The sequence below is a fragment of the Lissotriton helveticus genome, chromosome 1_1 (genome assembly GCF_964261635.1).
Source record: "Lissotriton helveticus chromosome 1_1, aLisHel1.1, whole genome shotgun sequence".
NCBI classification, from domain to species: domain Eukaryota; kingdom Metazoa; phylum Chordata; class Amphibia; order Caudata; family Salamandridae; genus Lissotriton; species Lissotriton helveticus.
In genome coordinates this window covers 65131238-65158813 of record NC_136057.1, presented here as the reverse complement: position 1 = coordinate 65158813, position 27576 = coordinate 65131238, and the positions used below count along the sequence as shown (strand labels likewise).

General features: G+C 48.2%; 1 protein-coding gene across 1 annotated transcript in view; it reads right to left on the bottom strand.

The window, feature by feature from the left end:
* The window catches only part of LOC144758378 (uncharacterized), a 687536-nt gene that overhangs the window by 635673 nt on the left and 24287 nt on the right, over positions 1-27576 (bottom strand). Inside the window, 1 exon segment of the mRNA XM_078646424.1 lies at positions 15736-15851. The gene's annotated coding sequence lies outside the window, so the exon portion shown is untranslated.

Genomic DNA, 27576 nt, shown 5'->3' with positions numbered 1-27576 from the left:
AGGCGACCCAGTAGGATATCATGGGAGACCGTGTCGAATGCTGCGCTGAGATCGAGCAATATCAGCGCAGCACTCTGACCGGTGTCCATAATCCTCCGGAGGTGTTCTGTGGTGGCAAGAAGGGCGGATTCCGTACTGTGCCCAGGCCTGAACCCGTGTTGGGAAGGGTCCAGGATGTTGTTTTTGGCCAAATGGGCAGTGAGTACCGCATTCGCATGGGCTTCAGCTAATTTAGATACCCACGGAAGCAGTGAAACTGGTCTGTAGTTTTCCGGTTTATCAGGGTCTAGAGTGGGTTTTTTAATAATGGGAGTAACCCAGGCCTGTTTCCAACATGTGGGCACAGTAGCTGATGCGAAAGAAAGATTAAGGAGTTTAGCCAATGAGGGTAGGAAGAAGTCCAATGCCTTTAAGAAGTGGGCTGGTCTCATGGGGTCTGAGGGAGAACCCGATTTCACCTTTCTGCAGATAGTAACTAGGTTTTCAAGAGAGATAGCCGGTAGGGAGGTGAGCTTAGAGCCTTGGAGGGCCTCACAGGGATCAGCGGTTCCGACAGAGGGAGTGTGAGAGAAGGTGTTATAGATCTTCCTCACCTTTTCTGTGAAGAAGGTGGCCAGCTCATCGCACTGTTGAGTGGACGAGATGCATGAGGCTTGGTTGCCACCGTTTTGTAATTTTTGCACCAATTTAAAGATAGTTTTCGTGGGGTTGGGGCTGGACTCAATTTCTTTAGCATAAAAAGAGGCCCGAGACATGCGGATAGCTTTGTGGTATCGCTTGAGTTTGGCCAGATAACATGCTTTCTCCTCGTCCCTATAATCTTTCCTCCACTGGCGTTCAGCCTTTTTACACTCTTTCCTGATATTTTTCAAATTCTCATCATACCATGGATTAGAGGGGGTACTTCGTCCTCTAGTCCATTTAGCTGGTATGGTATTGTCAAGTCCTTTCGTAATCCACTCTTGAAACGCAGCGTATGCCATATTGATGTCACTCGCACTATCCAGATTAGGTTCACCTAAACTGGCAGGGAAGTCCGTATTGTGAAGTTTATGCCAGGGCCGATTAAAACGGGAGACGGGTAGCGCTTTTTTGGGCTGAGTGGCGGTCGTGATCACAAATGTGACCAGAAAGTGGTCTGTCCATCCCATAGGTTTGGGAGGGTCCACCTCCACTTCCAGAATATTGGTAAAGACCGGGTCGAGTAGGTGGCCAGCCGAGTGAGTGGGGGATGGTATACGAGGGGTCAGTTGAAGTGCAGTGAGGTCTGTTAGGAGGTTACTAATGGTCGGATCCTCGAGGGCATCAAAATGGAGGCTTAAATCCCCCAAGATCGTAAAGTTAGGTGAGCTGGCAATTAGGGCATGGGCTGTCTCTAGGAGTTCCTCTATAAATTTGGAGGTGGGTCCCGGGGGTCTATAGATGAGAAGTCCAGTTAGGGAGAAGTGAGGGCTAGTAGTAATTTTAAAGCGAGCGCACTCGCATCCTGTAATGTCTTCCTTCACAAAGGTACAGTTATATGACGTTCTATGTATTGCCGCAATACCGCCTCCTCTTGAGTCTCTATTAATAGAGGCATCGAGAATCCAGCCGGCAGCATGAGATTAGGGATGCTGGTGAGTTCATCTTTGAGCCATGTTTCGCTTAGAAACAAGATGTCTGGGTTGTCCTCTGTAAGGAGCGTATGAACCTCAGGATGATGTTGAACTAGGGACCTGACATTAAGGTGAGATATTGTCAGCGAGGAAATCTTCCTACTAGTAACCCTGTGTCTTGGAAGATTTGGTTCTGCAATAAGTAAGTTACAGGACTTACAATAGAGGGCGGTCTGTCCCAAGCAGCCATCTAGTTTATCACATCGTTGGCCTGGGTTAAGTGCCAAGAGTTGACTTTTCCCATAACAGTGTGTCACTCGCGTATTTTGAGCAGGAGTTCTGGCGAGAGGCGATGACTTGGCGAGGACGGGCGAAGACGGGCTTGCCTTAGGCGCGCCTTCGGCGCGCAAACGGCGTGCCCGCTGCGCCCGTCCGCTGCGCGTACGGTAGTGACACGTGCTTTTATGAGGAGGGAGGGAGGGGCGTGGCCTCCAAGGGGGCGTGGCCTAATCGCACGCCGGCAATGGCGCCGTGTTGGTGAGGGACCCGCTGACAGCGCTGGGCAGCTGTGCGGTAAGATTTGCAGGAAGGAGTCCTGTAAAGCCAGGTGATAGGTGCTATTAAAATCAGCAAAGCAAATTATTCGTGACACACAAGAGTTAAAAACAGTGCAATCTATCTCCCGGCTTTTCGTCTCAGGAGGTTCAAAGGTTCTGGCAGGTCACGCTATAACTCAGCGCTTAAATACCTGCTTGAGGCAAAGGGGCGTGGCCTCCAAGGGGGCGTGGCCTAATCGCACGCCGGCAATGGCGCCGTGTTGGTGAGGGACCCGCTGACAGCGCTGGGCAGCTGTGCGGTAAGATTTGCAGGAAGGAGTCCTGTAAAGCCAGGTGATAGGTGCTATTAAAATCAGCAAAGCAAATTATTTGTGACACACAAGAGTTAAAAACAGTGCAATCTATCTCCCGGCTTTTCGCCTCAGGAGGTTCAAAGGTTCTGGCAGGTCACGCTATAACTCAGCGCTTAAATACCTGCTCGAGGAAAGGGGCGTGGCCTCCAAGGGGGCGTGGCCTAATCGCACGCCGGCAATGGCGCCGTGTTGGTGAGGGACCCGCTGACAGCGCTGGGCAGCTGTGCGGTAAGATTTGCAGGAAGGAGTCCTGTAAAGCCAGGTGATAGGTGCTATTAAAATCAGCAAAGCAAATTATTCGTGACACACAAGAGTTAAAAACAGTGCAATCTATCTCCCGGCTTTTCGCCTCAGGAGGTTCAAAGGTTCTGGCAGGTCACGCTATAACTCAGCGCTTAAATACCTGCTCGAGGAAAGGGGCGTGGCCTCCAAGGGGGCGTGGCCTAATCGCACGCCGGCAATGGCGCCGTGTTGGTGAGGGACCCGCTGACAGCGCTGGGCAGCTGTGCGGTAAGATTTGCAGGAAGGAGTCCTGTAAAGCCAGGTGATAGGTGCTATTAAAATCAGCAAAGCAAATTATTCGTGACACACAAGAGTTAAAAACAGTGCAATCTATCTCCCGGCTTTTCGCCTCAGGAGGTTCAAAGGTTCTGGCAGGTCACGCTATAACTCAGCGCTTAAATACCTGCTCGAGGAAAAGGGGCGTGGCCTCCAAGGGGCGTGGCCTAATCGCACGCCGGCAATGGCGCCGTGTTGGTGAGGGACCCGCTGACAGCGCTGGGCAGCTGTGCGGTAAGATTTGCAGGAAGGAGTTGTGAGAAGTTGGCCTGGTAGGGGATGTTTCCAATTCTGGAACCACCTACTACCTGACCAAACAATCCCTTATGGTGTCTGGTTGTAAGTCAACCTTATTAGACAAGCTATCCTAGGGGTAGCATGGACTAAGCAGCCTAAAGGCTTAACTTAAGAGGTCGTGTTAAGCGAGCTGTTTTACCACATACAATCCTGTAATACCAAATGAAAGGACACCACACAAGTATATATTATAAAAATATATGTGTTTATTACTAAAAACAAGCGTTAAATCAAAAGCACTGTTTAAACATACAAAGTTGCACAATTATGGATGAGGGCAGGGGGCCACTCAAACCATATACTAAACAAGTGGTATAAGAGATGCCACTCGAGCAGTGGTTAGGCCTAGGGCCTAGGGAATCGCTGGGAGCAGTCAGGACAAGCAATGCTGAAGTCGGGAATGGCCCTCGGGATTCGGGAGATGTGCGGAAAGCGCACGCACGCACCAATGTTAACCAATGGTGCGTAAAAGTTGCAAAGTTAAAGTTAAAGGACACTTCCGCTGAACCTAGAGGAACAAAACTTAACACACAGACCCTAGAGGTGTGCACCAGTGTGGGAACACCGGCGGAGCAAAGTTACCTCACCCACAGGAAGTGGGTGCACAGGGTCGAAGTGGCGTCGGGTTTTGACTCGCAGGCTCTTGGTGCTTGAAGCTGAAAGGGCTGCAGGCGGGTTAAAGATGAAGTGTCCGGTGGAGTCCAAGGGTGGACTCAAGTTGTAGAGTACCTGAAAGCAGAGGGGACAGAGTCTGGGTCACTCAGCAGTGACCAGGGTGGAACCAGGACGGAACCAGGCAATGTCGGGCGCAATCAGGTGGTCGTCGAGGAGCTTCTCTCCGCTGTCACGTGGGCTCTGGGGCATCTGCGACGTCCAGGAGCAGGTCACGATCTGTCCCACGCAGGCTCTCACCGTCGGTGCAGTCGGCTTCAAGTTTGGAGCAAACAAGCCTTGGCAAGAGCAATCCACGCGGGATCGGAAGATTGCTTCTCACTCGGACCAGGAAGGTCAGAGTCGGGGCTCCTTTTCAGGGGAGCTGGTGTGGATCTGGAGCAACCAGATTCACGAGTCTTCTTAGGTAGTTCGTCGGCACAGGGACCACTAGCCAGCTGGCAAGTGACCGGGCCAACGCGTTGAGCCAAATAGTGCCAAAGGGCCCCACGCAGCACTCGTTGAGTGTGGAGGGCTGAACTTCGGCTCAGGAGTAGCTCAGGGTGGGGGCTTTTCAAACCCCGGTGCACAGCTTCGAGGATCACTCGTGGGCTGCACGGTCAGCGTCTCGTGGTCAATTCAAGATGGCGTGCCCCACGCTTCCGGTCGCCTCCACGGGTCTCAGCTTTGCAGGGACTGTGGATCGGGCTGTTAGAAGGCAGGCAGGCTTGATCTCGTCGATCTCAGTCGCTCGAGTTCCGGCGGGAACTGCAACTAAGTAGACGTCGAGGGCTGGATGGTGCCTGCTGCTGCAGGGTGGTCACTCCTTGACCACAAGGGAGATTCTTCGGGCTTCCACGTTGAAATGGAGGGCGAAGGGTCCAGAGTTTCGTTTCTAATGTTTCTTCCAGGAAATCTGATGTGCATTGGCACTGCTCCCACTCTTATTCGAATCTGGTGGGCGTGATTACCTGCTAGGTCCCCTCCTATGGGTGGGACCCAGGAAGTGGGTGGATACACCCCCTTCCTTTGATCCAGGCCGCCCTGGCACAAGGGCTGGAGTGCCCCAGAACCGGTTTGGCCGGATTATGCAAGGGGCAGCCTTGTGCGCCCCAAGCAGTGTCTGGTTTCTTTCAAACCTCCCTGCTACAATACACTATCTCCTGTCTGGAGGGCGGTGACACCCTCCTGTGACAGGAAACCCTTTGTCCAGGACCCCTTTGGCTGAGTTTCGGTCAGCTCCAGGGGTCCAGACATTTGTCTGTGGCAGAGGCATCCATTTTGTGGATCTAAGGTCTTTGGAGAAATCAACCGCATTAAAGCAAAGTAACATGTCTTACCCCTCTAGAGGGGTGGAATGCCATCCCCGTCACCAGAACTGGCGAGGGGATGGTATTCCAAATCGTATGACACCTTACATGACATGTTTTGATAAAGCCAAACCAAAGTTGCTAAATAACCGCGAGGATTATAAGGCACTTAATAGTATATGGTATGGCATTATCCTGAAACAGCTTAGGGATTTGTTCCCGACGGCTGCAGACAGGCTCAGCTCATGCTAGAGCTCCATCTCACATAAAACCACGCACTCAGCCTCCAGGATTGATGAGGCCTGACTATAGGAGTGGCTCACAGGTTTACATGTGTCCAGATATAGGTTTAGATATAGATATACTATACCTAAGCAAGGGGTGTTTACACCACCTTACCCCAGCTGAGTGATCAGCCAGTTGTGTCAATTTAAGAACCAGCCAGGGGTGGCAAAAGATATGCTGCAGCCCCTGGTAGGCCTTGGTGGCTCCTATGCCCTGTGCACCTATAGTGCATTATACAGGGGCTGACAAGGGGTCCATTTTCCAATTGTGGTATGTACCTAGGGTACATGGAATCCATTTTACAGAGAGAGCAGATGGCCTGGGGCCCTGATTAGCAGGGAACCAGGTCAACTAAGTCAAAAAAAAACAGCTAAACACAGGCAAAAATCCGGGGTAACCATAGTCAGGTAGCCACCTTCCTACATAACCCCCCCCCCCCCAAACGAAAGGAGATAAGGCTATCCTTGGCCAGGTAAGCCTATATTGCCTGAGTGGCCATATAAGGAAGTACCTGCACTAGCATGGGTACCCCCTGTCTCATGGTCCACTAAGCAGTCCCTCACCCTTTGGGTATTAGAGGGTCTCCACCATAGGGAATCACTACCTTGGGTGTGTTTATGCAAAGTTAAAGGCTGGTTTGGATATGGAGTATTGAAGCGAGGCTCTACTAATTTAGGGCTTAGCTTCCTCCAATTATCTTCCACCATGTGTGCCTTTCTCTCTTTAACTGAGTTGCACCGTGCTCTCAGGGTCAACCTCTGGCTACCTAAAGCTGGAGGCTGGGTCCCTCTGTTTGGCTTGCTGGAGGGACAGTTCAGGTTTGGGCCCCTTGGGTCCCAGGTTTGGCTGTGCCCAACAGAATCCATCTGTGGGAGGTCCCTAACTGTTTTTAAGGGGGCTCCCTCAGGAGTTTTTAAAGTTTTCACCTCACTAGGGCTACTAGTTTTGGTGCCCCTAATCTGTTGATGGGGGTGCTTTATTTGACAGGGGGCCCTCTGGGTCTCACTGTCCTTCTTGTCCTCTGCAGCCCTGGGCTGGCTAAGGCAAGGGAGAGAGGGGCAGGTTACCTGCTCCAGACTGGGTCCCACCTGAGAAGGGTCCACCGCCATCAGAGGTTCTGTCAGGCCAGGCCTAACAACCTCTGGGGCAGTTCCTTCATCAGGGGTAAGATCAGTTCCCTGAGGAGGCTGATCCTGTCCTAAAGTCTGGTGAGGGGGAGATTTCTCTTCCTCCTCCATGCTCTCAGTTTGTGTGGAGTTATCCATCATTTCAGGTTTCACAACACACATGTCAGTTTGAGTTTGGGCTGTGGCCATCACAGCCCCACCAACCTTTTCAGGAGGAGACTCAGTTTGGGTTTCTGCTGTTATCATAACAGCTTTGCTATTCTGTTCAGGAAGAGCTTTTGCTAAAGATGGGGCAGAGAGTTTCTCAGCCCTACCAACCTTTTCAGGAAGGACATCTTGAATTGGGGCTGTAGCCATTACAGCCCCACTAACCTTTCCATTGGAATTCACCATTCTAGAATGGGTTTCCTGTTCAACCTCAGCCCAGGCTGAGATCTCCAAATCATTACCAAGTAGGCAGTCTACAGGCAAGTTGGGTGACACTGCCACTCTCTTTGGGCCAATGACACCTCCCCAGCTGAGACTTACTACTGCCATGGGATGATTTGTTTGGATTCCATCAATGTTTGTAACCTGGTATGTGGCACCAGGTAAAAGTTGCTTAGAGGGGACTATACAGTCAGCCACCATGGTGATGCTAGCCCCTGTGTCTCTAAAAGCTTCAACTTTCAAACCATTGATGATGGGTTCTTGTCTATACTTGCTCAAAGTATTTGGGCAAGCAGAGAAGTTGGCCAACCCCATGCCAGTCTCATAAACAAGATCATTGGGTGATGGGGACCTGGATAGGCCAGGGTCCACCTGAGCTCCAACAGTAAACCCACCCAGATTCCTGGGTGTGCTTCCACTTCCTGGGGGATTACTGCTGACAGTAACAGGAGGTGTTGAAGCTGGCTTTGGAGGTATATTTTCTTTATTGTTATTCTTGGGACAACAGTTATCTGTTTTGTAATGCCCCACCTGTTTACAGGCATAACAATAAGGCTTTTTCTCAGTTGAAGAAGTGTCTTGGGACCCACCCCCATCCTTGGAGTTTTGGGGCCCTGGGGAAGTCTTTTCTTTATTTTTATCCCCACCCTTATCTTGAGGCTTGGTAGACTCCTTCTTCTGGTTACTGTCCTGATTCTTAGGCCTAATCCTGGTTCTGACCCATTTGTCTGCCTTCTTTCCCAATTCTTGGGGAGAGGTCAGATCAGAGTCTACCAGGTGCTGGTGTAAGAGCTGGTTCTGACAATTACTTAGGATCTGCTCCCTCATAATCAAATTATACAATCCTGTGAAGTCATGTACTTTGCTGCCATGTAGCCAACCCTCCAGAGCCTTAGTAGCACAATCTACAAAATCAGTCCAATCCTGAGTCTGTGTCTTCTGGGTATCTCTGAACTTCAACCTGTACTGTTCAGTGGTTAAGCCAAACCCATCTATCAGAACACTCTTGGGGACTTTGTAATTGTTTGCATCCTCATGTCTAACAGTGAGGAGCTTATCTCTCCCTTTCTCTGAAAAGGAGTACCATAAGATTGCTGCCCACTGTTCCTCAGGAACCTGCTGTACCATGCAGGCTCTCTCAAGAGCAGTCATCCATTTGTGGATGTCATCCCCTTCTTTGAAGGGGGGCACAATCTTTGTCAGGTTTCTACTATCATAGGACCTGGGTTTCTCTTTTGGAATATTGCTGCCACCAGTGGCACCTAAGCCACACAATTTTTGCTCTCTTGCCAAGGCAAGTCTAGCTTGAGCCAAGGCTACCTCCTCCCTCTCTATCTGGAGTTTGACAGCCCTCATTCTGGCCCTATGCTCTAGCTTTTGAGAAGCACCCATGCTTCTCTGTGATTCTCTGGAGGCACTAGAAATATGAGAGTCCCCTGAGGGAGATCTCACTCTTCTGTTGCCTGGGAGAATAACATGGTGGGTTCTGGGGAGGTGCTGGCCCTCTCCATTCCCCAGTAGGTCCAAGTTGGCCTGGCTAAGCCTACCAACTGGAACCTGGCTACCCTGATCCTGTACTTCTAAGTCCTCAACATCTGAGTCCTCATCCAAGTCATCATCATCCTCCTCTTCAGGGGGATCAACTACAGGGGGTTTCCCTCCAGTTCCTGTGTCTAGGGAAGCTGCTTTTGCCTTCTCTAAGTCATCCTGTTCTAGGATTTCTACCAGGATTAGGCAGGTGGGGCTTCTGACCCTTTTTAACCCTCTTGCTTTGCACAAGGCAATCAAGTCTCTGCGGGTTAACTTGTCATATCCAAAAGTTGCCTGGGTAAGGTCAACTGTCACAGGAGTAGACCCTGAGGCTTTTCCTGTGTCAGACATGGTTACTAGTGAGGTGTAAGTGGTGCACTTACCTACACTAAGTGTTTTCCTACTGGACCTTGCTAGTGAGTTGTAGTAAGGGGTGTGCTACTCCCTTCAACCTACAACTACTAAGTTCAGTAGAACTTAATATGCTAAGCTTTTGATTTTATATGTACCTAGAGGTACTTGATGTGATCTTTCAATTTGATATAAAGATTGCAACGGTAAAACAACAGCAAGCTCAAATCCGCACCGCTGCTCACCAATGTGAGAAGTTGGCCTGGTAGGGGATGTTTCCAATTCTGGAACCACCTACTACCTGACCAAACAATCCCTTATGGTGTCTGGTTGTAAGTCAACCTTATTAGACAAGCTATCCTAGGGGTAGCATGGACTAAGCAGCCTAAAGGCTTAACTTAAGAGGTCGTGTTAAGCGAGCTGTTTTACCACATACAATCCTGTAATACCAAATGAAAGGACACCACACAAGTATATATTATAAAAATATATGTGTTTATTACTAAAAACAATCCCCAGTATTCTTTATGAATAAAGGGGCACAAGCGTTAAATCAAAAGCACTGTTTAAACATACAAAGTTGCACAATTATGGATGAGGGCAGGGGGCCACTCAAACCATATACTAAACAAGTGGTATAAGAGATGCCACTCGAGCAGTGGTTGGGCCTAGGGAATCGCTGGGAGCAGTCAGGACAAGCAATGCTGAAGTCGGGAATGGCCCTCGGGATTCGGGAGATGTGCGGAAAGCGCACGCACGCACCAATGTTAACCAATGGTGCGTAAAAGTTGCAAAGTTAAAGTTAAAGGACACTTCCGCTGAACCTAGAGGAACAAAACTTAACACACAGACCCTAGAGGTGTGCACCAGTGTGGGAACACCGGCGGAGCAAAGTTACCTCACCCACAGGAAGTGGGTGCACAGGGTCGAAGTGGCGTCGGGTTTTGACTCGCAGGCTCTTGGTGCTTGAAGCTGAAAGGGCTGCAGGCGGGTTAAAGATGAAGTGTCCGGTGGAGTCCAAGGGTGGACTCAAGTTGTAGAGTACCTGAAAGCAGAGGGGACAGAGTCTGGGTCACTCAGCAGTGACCAGGGTGGAACCAGGACGGAACCAGGCAATGTCGGGCGCAATCAGGTGGTCGTCGAGGAGCTTCTCTCCGCTGTCACGTGGGCTCTGGGGCATCTGCGATGTCCAGGAGCAGGTCACGATCTGTCCCACGCAGGCTCTCACCGTCGGTGCAGTCGGCTTCAAGTTTGGAGCAAACAAGCCTTGGCAAGAGCAATCCACGCGGGATCGGAAGATTGCTTCTCACTCGGACCAGGAAGGTCAGAGTCGGGGCTCCTTTTCAGGGGAGCTGGTGTGGATCTGGAGCAACCAGATTCACGAGTCTTCTTAGGTAGTTCGTCGGCACAGGGACCACTAGCCAGCTGGCAAGTGACCGGGCCAACGCGTTGAGCCAAATAGTGCCAAAGGGCCCCACGCAGCACTCGTTGAGTGTGGAGGGCTGAACTTCGGCTCAGGAGTAGCTCAGGGTGGGGGCTTTTCAAACCCCGGTGCACAGCTTCGAGGATCACTCGTGGGCTGCACGGTCAGCGTCTCGTGGTCAATTCAAGATGGCGTGCCCCACGCTTCTGGTCGCCTCCACGGGTCTCAGCTTTGCAGGGACTGTGGATCGGGCTGTTAGAAGGCAGGCAGGCTTGATCTCGTCGATCTCAGTCGCTCGAGTTCCGGCGGGAACTGCAACTAAGTAGACGTCGAGGGCTGGATGGTGCCTGCTGCTGCAGGGTGGTCACTCCTTGACCACAAGGGAGATTCTTCGGGCTTCCACGTTGAAATGGAGGGCGAAGGGTCCAGAGTTTCGTTTCTAATGTTTCTTCCAGGAAATCTGATGTGCATTGGCACTGCTCCCACTCTTATTCGAATCTGGTGGGCGTGATTACCTGCTAGGTCCCCTCCTATGGGTGGGACCCAGGAAGTGGGTGGATACACCCCCTTCCTTTGATCCAGGCCGCCCTGGCACGAGGGCTGGAATGCCCCAGAACCGGTTTGGCCGGATTATGCAAGGGGCAGCCTTGTGCGCCCCAAGCAGTGTCTGGTTTCTTTCAAACCTCCCTGCTACAATACACTATCTCCTGTCTGGAGGGCGGTGACACCCTCCTGTGACAGGAAACCCTTTGTCCAGGACCCCTTTGGCTGAGTTTCGGTCAGCTCCAGGGGTCCAGACATTTGTCTGTGGCAGAGGCATACATTTTGTGGATCTAAGGTCTTTGGAGAAATCAACCGCATTAAAGCAAAGTAACATGTCTTACCCCTCTAGAGGGGTGGAATGCCATCCCCGTCGCCAGAACTGGCGAGGGGATGGTATTCCAAATCGTATGACACCTTACATGACATGTTTTGATAAAGCCAAACCAAAGTTGCTAAATAACCGCGAGGATTATAAGGCACTTAATAGTATATGGTATGGCATTATCCTGAAACAGCTTAGGGATTTGTTCCCGACGGCTGCAGACAGGCTCAGCTCATGCTAGAGCTCCATCTCACATAAAACCACGCACTCAGCCTCCAGGATTGATGAGGCCTGACTATAGGAGTGGCTCACAGGTTTACATGTGTCCAGATATAGGTTTAGATATAGATATACTATACCTAAGCAAGGGGTGTTTACACCACCTTACCCCAGCTGAGTGATCAGCCAGTTGTGTCAATTTAAGAACCAGCCAGGGGTGGCAAAAGATATGCTGCAGCCCCTGGTAGGCCTTGGTGGCTCCTATGCCCTGTGCACCTATAGTGCATTATACAGGGGCTGACAAGGGGTCCATTTTCCAATTGTGGTATGTACCTAGGGTACATGGAATCCATTTTACAGAGAGAGCAGATGGCCTGGGGCCCTGATTAGCAGGGAACCAGGTCAACTAAGTAAAAAAAAAACAGCTAAACACAGGCAAAAATCCGGGGTAACCATAGTCAGGTAGCCACCTTCCTACAGGAGTCCTGTAAAGCCAGGTGATAGGTGCTATTAAAATCAGCAAAGCAAATTATTCGTGACACACAAGAGTTAAAAACAGTGCAATCTATCTCCCGGCTTTTCGCCTCAGGAGGTTCAAAGGTTCTGGCAGGTCACGCTATAACTCAGCGCTTAAATACCTGCTCGAGGAAAGGGGGCGTGGCCTAATTGCACGCCGGCAATGGCGCCGTGTTGGTGAGGGACCCGCTGACAGCGCTGGGCAGCTGTGCGGTAAGATTTGCAGGAAGGAGTCCTGTAAAGCCAGGTGATAGGTGCTATTAAAATCAGCAAAGCAAATTATTCGTGACACATTCGTGATGGTAGGATATCCAGCTTGAATACAATGAAATGAGACTTATATAGTGCATGGCTACCCTGAGGCATCCCAGCGCTGTGGACAGATCAAGCAGGCAAGGAGCAAATGTTAGAAAGGTATGTTAAAAAGATATGTTTTCAGGATTTTACGAAATGCCATCAGGTTGGACTCCTTCTGCAGAACATTCACTAAATAATCTATTGCTATGTTCTTGTGATGGCGTGTCTACTCAAACGATGTCTCATATTTTATTCTTATGTTGTTTTTATAAAATGGAAAGAAAAAAATAATTCTCCCAATGTTAACAACGCTGAGTCTATTTTCTTACTCTTCAGGCCTTCCTTAATTCCCCGGAAACCCCTTTCATCTGTTTTATGACTGCAAATTTGTTATACTTAGTCATTCGGACTAGGAAAAGTTCATTAGAGAGAAGGGTTGTTTTATTTGATCACCAGCAGCCCGTCCCGACGTTGTACGGGTATGAAATAGAATGTGTGTAATGTGTGTATTTGGCAAGGGCAATTTATTTTAAAATCTCGCGGTACACAACATTTTTTGTTTCATTAGAATCGGAACGGAGAATAAATTGGTTTTGAACATTGCCGGACGTAGAGAGTGCGACATATAACTGTCCATGAGTGAAGCAGTCTTCTCGTAAGTCAATGCCTATGACTTTGTACGTTTGACCTTGAGATTTGTTAATGGTGGATGCAAATGCAATGTTAATAGGGAACTGCAAGCGTTTAAATTGAAACGGCAGATCAGTAGGTATCATGGGTATGCCTGGAATGTGAGCTAACTGTCCAGCAGCTGGGCCAGAGAGAATTGTTGCTGTAATGATATATGGCAAAAGAGTTTTGACTTGTAGGCGTGTACCATTGCATAGATTGGGTGGATGTAGGTTTCGCAGCCTGAGTTCGGCTACAGCCCTGGTTGATGTTAGCAGGCGCGTGTAATGCGCGTCTAAATAGTGTAGTGATCTCAATAGTGTAGTGATCAGCACTGGTTGATGTTAGCAGGCGCGTGTAATTTCGTTGAATGAGAGAGTTATCAGCCGCGGTTCAACCCGTTTAATTATAGAGTTCAGTGACAGCGAGTAGGAGAGGCTGTAGTAATTGTCCCCGCAAACACGCTCATTCGCGTGTTCACCCGCTTTTGGCCCAGCTGCAGCCCTGGTTGATGTTAGCAGGCGCGTGTTCCCCCGCTTGAGGCCCAGCTGCAGCCATGGTTGATGTTAGCAGGTGCGTGTAATTGGTGTAGTGTTCCACAGCCTAAGCCTGGCTACAGCCCTGGTTGATTATCAGCAGGCGCGTGTAATGTCGTTGAATGAGAGAGTTATCAGCCGCGGGTAAATCCGTTTAATTATAGAGTTGAGTGACAGCGAGTAGGAGAGGCTGCAGTAATTGTCCCCGCTCATTTGCGTGTTCCCCCGCTTGAGACCCAGATGCAGGCCTGGTTGATGTTAGCAGGCGCGTGTTCCCCTGCTTGAGGCCCAGCTGCAGCCCTGGTTGATGTTATGAGGCGCGTGTAATTAGTGTAGTGATCCGCCGCCTGATCCCGGCTAGAGCCCTGGTTGATGTTAGCAGGCGCGTGTAATTTCGTTGAATGAGAGAGTTCAGTAACAGCGCGCAGGAGAGGCTGCAGTAACGTTACTTACCACGCCTCCAGCTGAACGCGTTTGTCACGCCACCAGCACACGTCCACAGCAGACGATCTTCTGATTAATGTGCGACCCACATGGCATGAAGTGCGGAACGTAGCACCCACCCCCAGCATTTATCACGCCCGGCATGAAGGGCGGAACGTTGCACACGCCCCCAGCGTTTGTCACGCCCGGCATGAAGGGCGAACGTAGCACACGCCCCCAGCGTTTGTCGCGCCCGGTGGCGCAATTGTATGTACGACTCACATGTCATGAAGGTCGGACACACGCCCCCAGTGTTTCTCACGCCCCCAGCGTGTGATGCCCCCAGCATGCCCCTTGATGCGGCGCAGCAACGTAATTGGCGCTTGTATGTACGACTCACATGTCATGAAAGGCGGACACACGCCCCCAGCGTTTGTCACGCCCCCAGCGTTTGTCACGCCCCCAGCATTTGTCACGCCCCCAGCCCACGATACGATGGCATGAAGGGCGGAACGTACCACATGCCCCCAGCGTTAGTCACGCCCCCAGCCCACGCCCACAGCACAACGCAGACACGCCCACAAGGGACTACTTGCTGGCACGGTTCTTTTACCTTTTAAATGTATATGGTGGCCGTCTGCATAGCCTATGTCCTTCTGCTGCAACTGCCCTTTCCAACGCTGTATTGGGTGTTGTGATTGGTGCTGTGGTTACTGAGATTACCCGCCTCTAATGTTTGGGCTCTCTCTTTATAATATTAGTATGGATTTTCATTAGCCTGTTGTTAACTGCCCAATTACTGATAATGAATAGTTGTAAGGTTTTAAACATGTTAACTAGAATTCGACACAGGATTAGGAAGAGTTTACGTACGCATCGCGTCATTTTAAATTGCTTGTCATAATAATTTGTTCTTATTACGTTTATGAATCCAATAATGAATTGCTGTGAGTTTTAGTGGTGAGGATTCTTGTAAATATTTTTATTTTAAAAATAATTAATTACCTACTGATTTTAAATGCTTTTCGATAAATTTGCATTGTGATATTTCTTTGTACTTTTATGCATTCACCAAATGCAAATAAAGTTATTGAATTGATTGATTAATTGAGTGCAAGGCAGGGCACTCTATTTGAGATTCCCTGTACTGTTTAGAGGTGCCTGGTGGTCTATAAATCAGAAAGCATGCAAATGTAATCGTTTTCACAGTCCTAACTAAGGCCAGGGGACAGAATGCACTTAATATAGGTTCTGTGTATGATTGTGATACCAACTCCTCTGCCACAGGGTCTATCGCATCTTTGAATGAGATATCAAAGAGGGGGAGTCCAAACAGGTTCACCATAAGTAGATTGAGTAAGCCATGTTTCGGTGAGGAATAAGACGCTGAGCTTGTGATCCAGGACAAGGTTGTGGATATCAGAATAGTGGCGGGTTGGTGGTTGCAGATCATCAGGTGGGAACTGCTGAAAATGATGAACACCACTGAAACTGGCCTAAATGCAAAGAAGAAATTATTACTATCTGCCTCATTGTGATGTAGCACCGGTATGTCTTGGACTCAATACCACAATGGAAGGGGGCATGTGCGTCAAGATATGTACAGTGTGCTGCACCATCATCCCCATGAAAGACCTGGACAATAACAGACAGTCAATCGCCTTCCAAACAATGTACAACCTACAGCAGATCATGATTAAAGAAAAAGGCGCCCAAACATAGAATGGTTTACAGGTTTGTTTACCTGGGTACCAAAGTGGATCGCAGGCCTATGCAAGGCCTCGTTAACCAGTGGTTGCAATCTTGCTCTTGCTGTGCAGCACCCTGCAGCTAATATGGGCCTGCAAGAAGAAGGCTACCCTGAAAATAGAGGGAAATACACCTGATTAGGACACACAATGCAAAGGGAAAGACTCACACTACAAGCCAGAAACAGGAACCATCCATGCTCAAGACACGGACACAAACAGCCAGGGTAGTAGATAACTCAATTAGGGAGGGGGAATGTTAGATTTGCATTAGTTTATAGAAAGGGCCCGCTCTTAGCACACCACACCAGCGAACAACTGTTGCCTGCACTACCTAAATCACCACAAAACACTTGTTACGGTTCCAGAGTGACCCTTTATCAGATCAACATAACACAGTTGTCCTGTGTTCAATCCTAGCACTTACCGTGATGGAAACACCAGACATGGAACAAGCCTCAAACACACTAGGAAGATTGCAACAGGAAAAATTACATGTGGCCTCAGGATCTAATACCTAAAGAAACAAGTCAGATGCACACTGTTAGAAATGGGGGTCTCTAGTTGGCAAGGGCTTACACCTTTTCCAAATAGGGACCCTTCTTCCTAGTCAGGATAAGGGAGTTACACTCCTAAAATACCCCCTGCTCACCCCCTTGGTAGCTTGGCACGAGCAGTCAGTCTTATCTTAGAGGCAGTGTGTAAAGTATTTGCACATAACCAACAGTAATACAGTGTGTGAACTAAAAAAGGATACCACACCAGTTTAGAAAAATATCCAATACTTTATATATTTAAGACAAGACCAAAAACGATAAAAATCCAAAATACAGTAAAAATCTATAGTTATCAATATGCGCTTTAAAAACAGTTACTTGATGTCAATAGCTTCGTCCTGTGCTGTGAGCAAAAATCACCTTCACTAAAAGGTGCATCTTTATATTCTGAGTTCAGGCATACTAAACTATATTTTCCAAACTAATTCCCTGGGCCAGTAATGTTTCTAAGATGTTATCTTATAAAGACGGCTGGCGGAGTTTAAAGCCCTTTGCCTAGTGCATAAAGCCCTCTACGGAGGAGGGGCGACAGACATACAATCTTTATTTCCCAGTTACGTCCCACTGTGTTGCCTGAGATCCACTGACATTGCACTAGTACTTCTTCCGAGAATAAAAAGAGGAAAATGGGGAGGAAAACGTTTTTAATTCCAAGCAGCTAAATTATTTAACTCCCTCCCCGTCCAAATGCGACTCCAGTCTTGGCGCACGCTTTTTAGGAAAAGTATAAAAAATTGGCTCTTCACACAAATCTAATCTTTTTAGGCTGTCTTGGTTCCACATTATCCAGCGCCAAGACGCCTCAGCAATAGTACGCTCTACAAATATCTTCAGTCAGTTATAAACAAACTTCCCATCTGTCATATGGGGAACAGGTAGCCTTGCGTTAGTGAAAAATGAAATTGGCTGTAATTCACTATCAGGACACGCCACACACACCAGGGCATGTCCTACCTTTCAACATATGATGCACCGTACCCACAGGGGTACCGTGGGCCTACTTTAGGGGTGCCTGACATGTAAGAAAAGAGAAGTTTAGGGACTGGCTAGTGTGTGCACTGGCCAAGTCAAAATGGCAGTTACAAACTGTAGCATTTGATGCACAGGCCCTGGCACACTCAGTGTACTTTACTAAGGACTGACAAGTAAATCAAATATCCAATCATGGAAACACCAATCCATAACACACTTCACCACAGGAGCACTTGCACTTTACCACTGATCAGCAGTTCGAAAAGTACGCAGAAACAGGGAGGTCAGAAAGCAAAAACTCAGGGGAAACACGCAAAAAGATGCCAAATCTAACACATGTCCCCTCCAGCTGAAAGTAGGGAGAACTACCCACCCTCCTGTGAGTTCTCTTCACTAAGGCGGAAGAACATGGACAGACCATCTGCATTGGCGTGTTCTGTGCCAGGAGGGTGTTCCACCGTAAAGTATATTCCCTGTAGGGAGATGGACCACCTCAGCAGCTCACCCTTCATTTGCATCAACCATCTGAGGGGCCAGTGGACTGTATGAACCTGGAAGTGAGTCCCAAACAGGTATGGCCTCAGCTTCTTCAGCGCCCAGACCACAGCGAAAGCTTCCCTATCTATGGCACTCCACCTCTGTTCCCCAGGGAGTAGTTTCCGGCTAAGGAAGACTACAGGCTGGCCTAGGCCCTCTTCATTCAGTTGTGAGAGGACCGCTCCCACTCCATGCTCTGAAGCGTCAGTCTGCACAACAAATTCCTTGGGGAAGTCGGATGCCTCGAGCACATAGCGGCCTTCAGGGCATCAAAGGTTTCTGGCAGGACTCAGTCCAGATCACCTTCTTGGGCTGCTTCCTAGAAGTCAGCTCCGTTACGGGGGCAACAATGGTGCCATACCGCTTAACAAACCTCCTGTAGTACCCGGTGAGTCCTAAGAAAGCCCTCACATCTGTCTGGGTCTTGGGGGGCTCCCAAGCCAGAATGGTGGCAATCTTGGGTTGTAGGGGCGCCACCTGGCCGCTTCATACCTGGTGTCCCAAAGTACACCACCGAACCCTGCCCGATCTGACACTTACTGCCCTCTGCAGCACCTTCAACACTTCACCGAGGTGCTGTAAGTCTTCTTCCCAGCTGGAACTGAACACTGTGATGTTCTCAAGGTAGGCAGCACTGAAATCCTCCAGCCCAGCCAACACCTGGTTCACCAACTTCTGAAAGGTGGCAGGGGCATTCTTCAACCCAAAGGGCAACACCCGGAACTGGTAATGTCTTTCTGGGGTTGATAATGCTGACCTCTCCTTGGCCCCATCGGTCAAGGAAATTTGCCAGTACCCAGACGTTAAATCAAATGTGCGGAGTAACTTGGTAGCTCTCAACATATCAAGGAGCTCTTCAGCCCACCACAGTCCACACAAAACCGCAGTTCTAGAGTGGCACCAGGTGCAGCAGCATTTGGGACCAAGACCACTGGGCTGGCCCAAGGACTGTTGGAAGGCTCGATCACCGCTAACGCCAACATCTTAGAGACCTCCTATTTAATGTTGGCCTTGACCCGGTCAGTCAACCTGTAAATCTTGTCGCGGGTACACCAGTGACTAACACCTGGGGTCAGGAAGAACAGTGGGGCAAACTGTCCTAACAACTGGTGACAGTTGCTCTGCTGCTCTATGGTCAGTGTAGGGGAGAGGATCACACCTTCCACTGAACCATCGCCTTCCTTGGTAGACAGGAGGTCAGGGAGAGGCTCACTCTCCTCTTCCACCAAACATCTGTCGCCAAGAGCATGCTCACTTTGGACCTGACGAAGCAGGGCTTGAGGAGGTTCACAAGGAGGACCCTCAAAGGGTTCTTTGGAGCCCGCAAATCCACCAGGTAGGTGACATCCCTTTTGCACTCCACCACCTCAAATGGAACAGTTCACTTGTCCTGTTAGGCACAAGGTTCCACTGGAGCCATTAGCCACACTTTTTGTCCAGGATGAAATTCAACCAGTGTCATTCTGGTCATACCACTTCTTCATTTCTTCCTGCTTGCTTCTAGGTTCGCCTGAGTGAGTTTTCTGAAGCAGGCAGTTTGGTTTCTGCCTCCGAGCCGTTCTTCACCAAACTCTGATGTCCTCTCACAGTGTGACCGGACAGAAGCTCAAAAGGGCTGAACCCAAGAGACTTCTGTGGTACCTCGCTGTATGTAAAGAGAAGGCACGGCAAGAGGACGTCGACTTACGCCTCATGGGTTCTGTTAGAACCTTAATCATGCCCTTGAAGGTCTGGTTGAATCTCTCCACCAGACCATTACCTTGTGGGTGGTAAGGGGTAGTAAACTTGTAGGTTACACCACACTCCTTCTACAGGGATGTCCTACACTTGGATTTGAAGTTGGTCCCTTTGTCAGAAACCACCTCTCTGGGGAACCCCACTTGGGAAAAGATCCCCATTAACGCCCGGCCCACCACTGGCTTCGCCCTTGTCCTTAGAGGGATTGCTTCTGGGTGGCATGGCCCACCAAGACCAGGATGTACCTGTTGCCAATGGCTGTCTTGGGATCCAGTGGCCCCACAATTTCCATCCCTACCCTCTCAAAGAGTGTCCCAACAACTGGAAAAGGTTGGGGAGGAGCTTTGACCTTCCTCCCACTCATACCACTAGCCTGTCAAGTTTGGCAAGACCTGCAATGTCCATCTGACTGCCTACACATTTGGGGCCAGAAGAAGTGAGTGACAAGCCTATCGAAGGTCTTGTCCTGCCTCAAATGTTCTGCCAAAGGCACGTCATGAGCCAGACCCAGTAGGAAGGTCCTAAAATGCTGGGGTACCACCAGCACACAGGCTGACCCAGGCTCAGAAACCTTAAGCTCAGTATACAGGAGATCATTCTCCCAGTAGATCCAATGTGATCCGGACTGATCACCAGCTGCCTGGTCTGCAGCCTGCCGCTGCAGAACCTCTAGAGAAGGGTACTCTTTCTGCTCCTTGCAGAATTCCACCCTCGTGGGACCCCCTTCATGCTGCCTATGGGTCAGCTCAGAGATGTCCCCCAGTTCAGCTATTTGCTCCCCGGGGCATCCCCCTCAAGGTCCACCACCTCCCGGTCCATGGAAACTTCAGGGTTCGTTTCCCGCGCCCCTTGCCCTTTCTATTGGCAGGGAATTGGGCCACTGTTTCAGGCTCCAAGTCCTCTTTACCACCCTCTCTGGCCGCCATTGACCGAGTGGACATGCATGCCCACTCTGGCAACCCAAGCATCCCCAAGTGAGACCTGAGCTCAACATCCTTCTACAAGGACTGCTCCAGGTTGTTACCTAGCAGACAATCTACAGGCATGGAAGGGCTCACAACCAGTCTCAAGGCACCTGAGACCCCTCCCCACTCGAAGGGAACCTGCGCCACCAGACACTGGTGCTCTGAATTGTCCACCACAATTACTTGGTGGAATGCCCCTAGGACCACCTGCTTCTCAGAGACCGGGGGACACCGGACTGAGGTCACACTGGCTCCTGTATCTGAGAGCCTCTACCATTTTCCCATTGATGGTCACCGAGGTGCTGTATGTCTTTGTTTTAGGGGGCACCTGGCGTCCTGGGACCATTTCACTGTCCCCTAGTGAGACGAGAGTAATTTATGCGGAGTCCCCACCCTCCTGTGGGTACTTCTCCCCAAGCGCTACACTAGCCAATACCTTGGACTGCCCACCGGTGGGTGGCTGAGCCCCCTTTGAACACTTGGGGTCCCCCTTCATGTGGCCCACCTGGTCACATGCAAAACACTTGTGGGGGCCGTTCTCAGCAGGCTTTCCTGATGAGACCCCTTGCTTCTTATCTACGGGGGTGGGAATCTTCACCCTGGGTCTTAGTTTGGGGGCCTTCAGAGAACTCCTGTGCTTTACCCTTGTCCCCCCCCACTTTCCTGATGGGGACCCTGCCCAACTTTGGCTGAGTCTCACCCAAATGCCTTCTTGTGGACCCTGGTACTCACCCAGCGGTCCGCCTCCATAGCAAGGTTCCTGGGGTCCGTCAGCTTACTATCAACTAGGAGCTGGCACAAAACACAGACTAGACTAGTGCTCCCATGCAATCACATTGTAGAGCCACTAAAAATCTGTCACATTACTGCCCTTCACCCAGCCCTCCAGTGACCAGCAAAACACATCCACACATTCCAACCAAGTGTTGGAATCAGACTTCTTACTAATCTTATCCCTGTACTTTTCAGGAGTAAGCCCATACTTAGTGAGAAGGGCGTCCTTCAAATCTGGATAGGTGAGGTGATACCCCTTACCCAAAGCTATTAAAGTATCCCTTGTTTCTTCTGGGAAGAGAGGCCACAATCCTGCTCCCCAATTCTCCTCAGGGGGCCCCATTCATGTGGATTGCTGCCTCATACCTCTGAAAACACCTTTGTATGTAATCCCCCTTCTTGACTTACTTGCCTACATTCTTAGGGATGTGCAGAATTCTGTCTGCCTGTCTTGACAGGTTGCTGCTACCATCTGAGTTGGCTCTACTCCACTGATCCAGCCCCTTTATCCTGATCATGTGATCTAGCATCATCCTTTTCTCTTCCGTGGCTAACTTAAGCTTCTTCAGTTCTACTGCAACTCTCCTTGCTTTCCGCCTGTCCTCCATCTCTTCTGGGGACAGGCCACTGCTGCCTGGCCTGGAGGATTCCCCCCTCCCAAAATCACATCCACCCTAGGAATAGCCTCCTTCACCTCTCCACTGAGATCACCAGACTGCTTGCTGGCATGTCTGGCTGCTACCCAGGCCCTCAGCGCCTTTTGTAGCTTGTCCTTCCTAGTAAGGCCTCTGACTTGCACTTTTGGGTTTTTGCAAATTGAATTCAATTCCCTAACATTGTAGGCTTCCAATCTATCCTCCTCAAAGGCAATTTCCTGGGATGCAACAGATGATGCTCTTGATTCTGGCATGATGATGTAGCAAGTTCAAATTGGTAAGATCAAAAATACGCCAAAAAGAAGCAGCATGTGGCACGTAATGGTCTGCAATATAGTTGTGGTGCACACCACTACAACACTGTGAGTCAAGTGCAAACACAAGTCCTATCCTCACCGCTGACAACCAATGTTAGAAATGGGGGTCTCTAGTTGGCAAGGACTTGCACCTTTGTCCAAATAGAGATCATTCTTCCTAGTCAGGATAAGGGAGTTACACTCCTAAAATAACCCCTGCTCACCCCCTTGGTAGCTTGGCACGAGCATTCAGGCTTATCTTAGAGGCAGTGTGTAAAGCATTTGGACATAACCAACAGTAATATAATGTAAGCACTACAAAAGGACACCACACCAGTTTAGAAAAAGACAAGAACAAAAACGATAAAAATCCACAATACAGTACTTAAAAATCTACAGTTATCAAAATATGCTTTAAAAACTGTTCCTTGATGTTGATAGCTCCGCCCGGAGCAAACAAATCCAAACAGTTCTGGCTGACTGCGGCGTCGTGGCCCAGCTACGGTGTCGGGAAGACCCACAAACAGTACCTTTTAGAAAAGCAGGGCGTCGATGACCTCTCGTTGAGCTTCCGAAAACACGGTATCCGCAGGCGTCCGTTCCGGAGGTCGGTGCAGGAGTCATCAGGGCCCTCGAAGTCACACACCTTACAAGTCATTCTCCTCTCTGTTGAAGGCAGGAGCACTGGCGTCAGCAGGCGTCGTGTGCTGCAGGGCGAAGTGTAGTGGTGCGGCGTGCGGTGCTCTCAGGTCGCGGAGCAAAGAGCGGCTCGGTGGTGGCACAGATGGTGTCTGCGGTGAGACCAGGGTCGTGGTGCAAGATGAAGGCGGTGCTGGCAGGTAATGGTGCAAGCAGTGCAAATTGTTTTTGTCTTATAATTCAACACACAGAGAAAGACGGATGGCAAAAAAGATGGGTGCTAACCATTCTACACAGGCTGGTGCTGTGATACATGACAGTCAGGTATGGGAGTTTAGGCTATCCCAAGGTATCTGGCAAGTACCCCACTATGCTCTCAATAGGATATGTAGTGTTATGTTAGAGTAGAATAATATAGTCCTATAACCACACAGTAATGTTATAATGGTTGAACTTGTTGCACGGATTCCACTAGTAAAGCAGAACTGTGTGCTAGGATGACAGGACGTCAGAGTTCATAGACTGAGTCTCTCTACAATGTCAGTACATTGCGGCCCAAACCTGCGAGCTCACAGTGCCGCACCTGAACTCCTAATCTTCCCAAAGTAACAGGTCATTTCAGCAACCTCAAACACGACCCTCTATCCCCAAGGGCACTGTGGAAACGGATCCTCCCCTTTGTTACTCACTTACTCACTCATGCATGCCCATTGTAAACATAAGAAAGACACAAAGAAAGTTTACAATGCATTTATTAAAACTATCGTAGTCTATTATGAAGCAAATGTGCTGCGATCTAGGCAGATGCAATTAAACAAAGTAATTTGAATTACTACCAGACTGCAAAGGACATTGAAAATTATATATCTGTCTAGTTCTGCCCTTATTTTGTCAACAGCAATATATTTGCAATCTCTGGAATTGGTCTAAGCCCCCTTAACTGGTTTATGTAGTAAGTTGATCTGCATGATGAGTGTAAACTTAGTTTACGCAGGGTTGCATGTCAGGCACTGCTGTCATTCCAGAACAGTCCTCTCTGCCGGAATTCTCTTCTCTGCATCCAAGGGGACAGAACACCATTTATAGGGTACAACTATTCTGCTGGAGATGCCACCAGGTTATGGCTAAATATTAGGCGCTGTTGCTAACCGAGCAAAGAAAACAGTATACCAAGTTATGTTTTCTAGACGACCTCGTACAAAATGTGCAGATGAAATCCCACGAAGAGTTCCTGAATAACAAACATGTACATCATATTCTCAAAATATTATCCTAAACACAAATGTGTTATATGTGGCTATGCGTAGCGACCAGGGGCAGCCTTATAAGTCTAAAATGTCTAAAATGCAAAATTAAGCGAGAGCCAAATTGGGCACAAAAGGGAAATCACTACAAACTGCTTATCTTTTTCACCATTTTTGTAATGCTGGTTACAGTGCTTTGGGTTTTTTGCCAGATAATTGCAGAAAACTATTTTATCCAAGATTACGATTGATTCAATAAATGTTTGAAAAGTCAATTTGTATCTTTCTTGTGTCTACCTTGGCCATGTAAAAGTAAACAACAAAAGGGTAGATCTGTTTTTACGTTTCCCATGGGGAGTAAACGATGTCCAATAAAAATGAGGAAACATCTGATCTCACTCGTTGGGAAGCTCTTAAAAGCACCATCAGAGGCGAGTTCATAAAAATAAGAGCGGCTATGAACAGAGACGCTAACAACAACCTTGCACGTTTGGAACAAGACATAGCTACACTAGAGAAGAGACATGTAATCACTAGAGAATTCCCTTGTCCTGAATGAAATAATGAATAAAAAATATGAATACAATTAGATAGTCAGTGAAAGAGCGGAGATATGGCTTAAAACTCAAAAGAACAAAGAACAAGAAATTGGGAATCAGAGCATAATTTGCCAGCACTAGTCTTAAAGTCCCTATCAATTTAAGTGAAGAAAAAGGGTACCAGATTATTTGAATCCAATAAAGCAGGCAAGAGCCTTGCCTCTTATCTGAAATTTAAATTGCAGAAATCAGTGATAAAGAGCTTAAAAGACCAGTCTGGGGTGTCTCACTCTGACCGCGTTAAAATCACAGATGTTTTTAAGGACTTCTATAACACTTTATACAGCAAGAACAAAGATCTTGACAGCTCTAAAACAGATGACTACCAAAACAATTGCTCGCTTCCCTCGTTATCGGCCCAAGATCAATCAGAACTTAATAATCCGATCACTGCCCCGGAAATTGAAATCGTAATAAAAGCACTTAAATCTGGGAAAGCCCCCGGCCCAGATGGGTTTAATGCAAAGTTTTACAAATGCTTCTCTCCATTACTGACTCAGGCTCTACTCGACATATATAATGAAGTCTCTAATACTAATAAGTTAGCGGTACTCCAGCTGAAACAATCATAGCAGTGATTCCCACGGAAGGGAAAGACCCGTCATTTCCCAAAAACTACAGGCCAATATCGCTAATTAACTTAGATTGTAAAATGTACGCTATGATCCTCGCGAAACGTATCCAGAAATTCTTACCCAAACTCATCCACCCTTCACAAGTGGGCTTTCTAGCGATAATACGCGCATCTTAGCTCATATTCTAGAAAGGGCTAAATTCACCGACTCCCCAACAGTTGCAATTACCCTAGACGCTGAAAAGGCCTTTGATAAAGTGAACAGGTCTTACCTGAAACCGGCGCTAGATAAATTCAAATTAGGGGAGAATTTAATTTGTATGGTGATGGCACTCTACTCCAATTCCTCAGCAAGAGTTAGAGCAGGTGTCTGCCTCTCATCCTCCTTTAAGCTAGAACAAGGCACAAGGCAAGGCTGTCCCCTTTCCCCCTCTCTATTCCTGCTTGCTATAACAGCGCCGAGACACCGTAAGGTATTTGTGCGCTTCTAGAAATTTTATAAATAAATAAATAAAATAAATAAATATTGAACCTTTTCTTTACCATCTTAGGAATAATGATCGGATTAAAGGGATATGTTTTGGCGATTGCACAGTCAAAATTACGGCCTACGCCAACGATGTCCTAGTGATATCTGAACACGCCGAGACTCCAATACCAGCTCTAATGTCCTCAATAGCGAATTTTGCCATAGTGTCTAGTTACAAATTAAATAAAGCTAAGACGGAAGTGAAACTCTTGAACAACATTGGTGACAAAGACAAGTACCTGGCACTGAAATTTGAGAAAGATCTGATCAGCACCTTAAAAACTAACGAGAACTCCCTTCACAAAAAGATATCCACCATGCTGGATGGTTGGTCCCCAAAATTCTTATCATGGTGGGGTAGGGCTGAAACTTTGAAAATTATGATAACCCCTCTAGTTAATTACCTTGTCTGCATGCTCCCAATGCTACTATCGAATGATTTCCTGAAGAAGATTTATAAACTTTTCAATATATTTCTATGGCAGGGTAAGAAACCTAGAATCTCTTTAAGTAAACTTCAACTACTCAAGGAAAAAGGAGGTATAGGCCTCCCGAACTTTAGAAACTATCAGACTGCATATTTATGTAAACAGGGGTCTAACTGGCTTCTCCCACAATCAGACTATATCCCTGTCTGGTTGTACATAGAAAGAGCGATCATTAATAACATGCCTCTCTCCGCTCTCCTAACAGCTGATGTTTCTGATTTTCTTCATTCAAAGTGCATTCTGCTCACTACTAAGAGAGCCCTGCTGAGATTAGATTGGGTATCCAAAGCCAAAATCAAAGTTAACTAGTCCAACTTGGACTCCTTATGGTATAATCCTAGTTTAAAGTTAGATGGCAGGTCACTAGACTGGGATCACTGGTCTAAAAACGGAGTAAATCTAGTCAAAAATCTATTTACCGGCTCATTGCCTCTAACCTTCTCTAACCTACAGATCCGACATAGACTCAAACCCCTGGATTTTTATAAATTCCTAAAACTCAAATAGCTCAATTCACTACGCTTCATCACATCCTCTGACCCTTCGATAGCTGGCAAGCTTCCTCAACTCGTAAAAGCTGGGCACACCGTCTCCAGGATATATAAACTCCTCTCTCCTAACTCACAAAAATCGCATAGAAAATGCGAAACGTCATAGGAAAATGAGATAAACTCCTCTAAGATCCCATTTGATTGGGAAAAGATTCACCTGACCCCTTTTTCTAACAACATTTTGCCTATACTCTCACAAACCAAGATGATGTTATTAATAGATCATACTGGACACCGGAGAACATTTTTAAGCTTAAACTCAGCGATAGCCCCACATGCTGGAACTGTAAAGCTCACGTAGGTAACTTGGCCCACATGCTCTTTTATTGCCCTTCCTTACAATCCTACTGGGGGCAAGATCTATAATTATATTCACAAAACCTTTCACTACCGACCTCCAAGAGATTTCTCCTACATTTTATTGGGAGCTCTAGATCCTCAACTTTTAAACATCCAAAATCGGCACTTGATGGACCTCATGCTCACTCTAGCATGCAAAGTCATTCTAAGCAAGTGGAAAAGTGCCGCTGAAGTTTCCTTTAGAACGTGGCAAGACTGGCTGTTCTCTTTGAGAGGTGCTGATAATGAATCTCTCCATACTTCTCCATGGCGTAAATCACACAGAAAATTGTGGGGCTCCCCTGACTCTTCGTACTCATGCTATGACCCTCCATAGACTCGCAATCACTGTTATGCCTAGGAGGTCTCATACTCCTCGC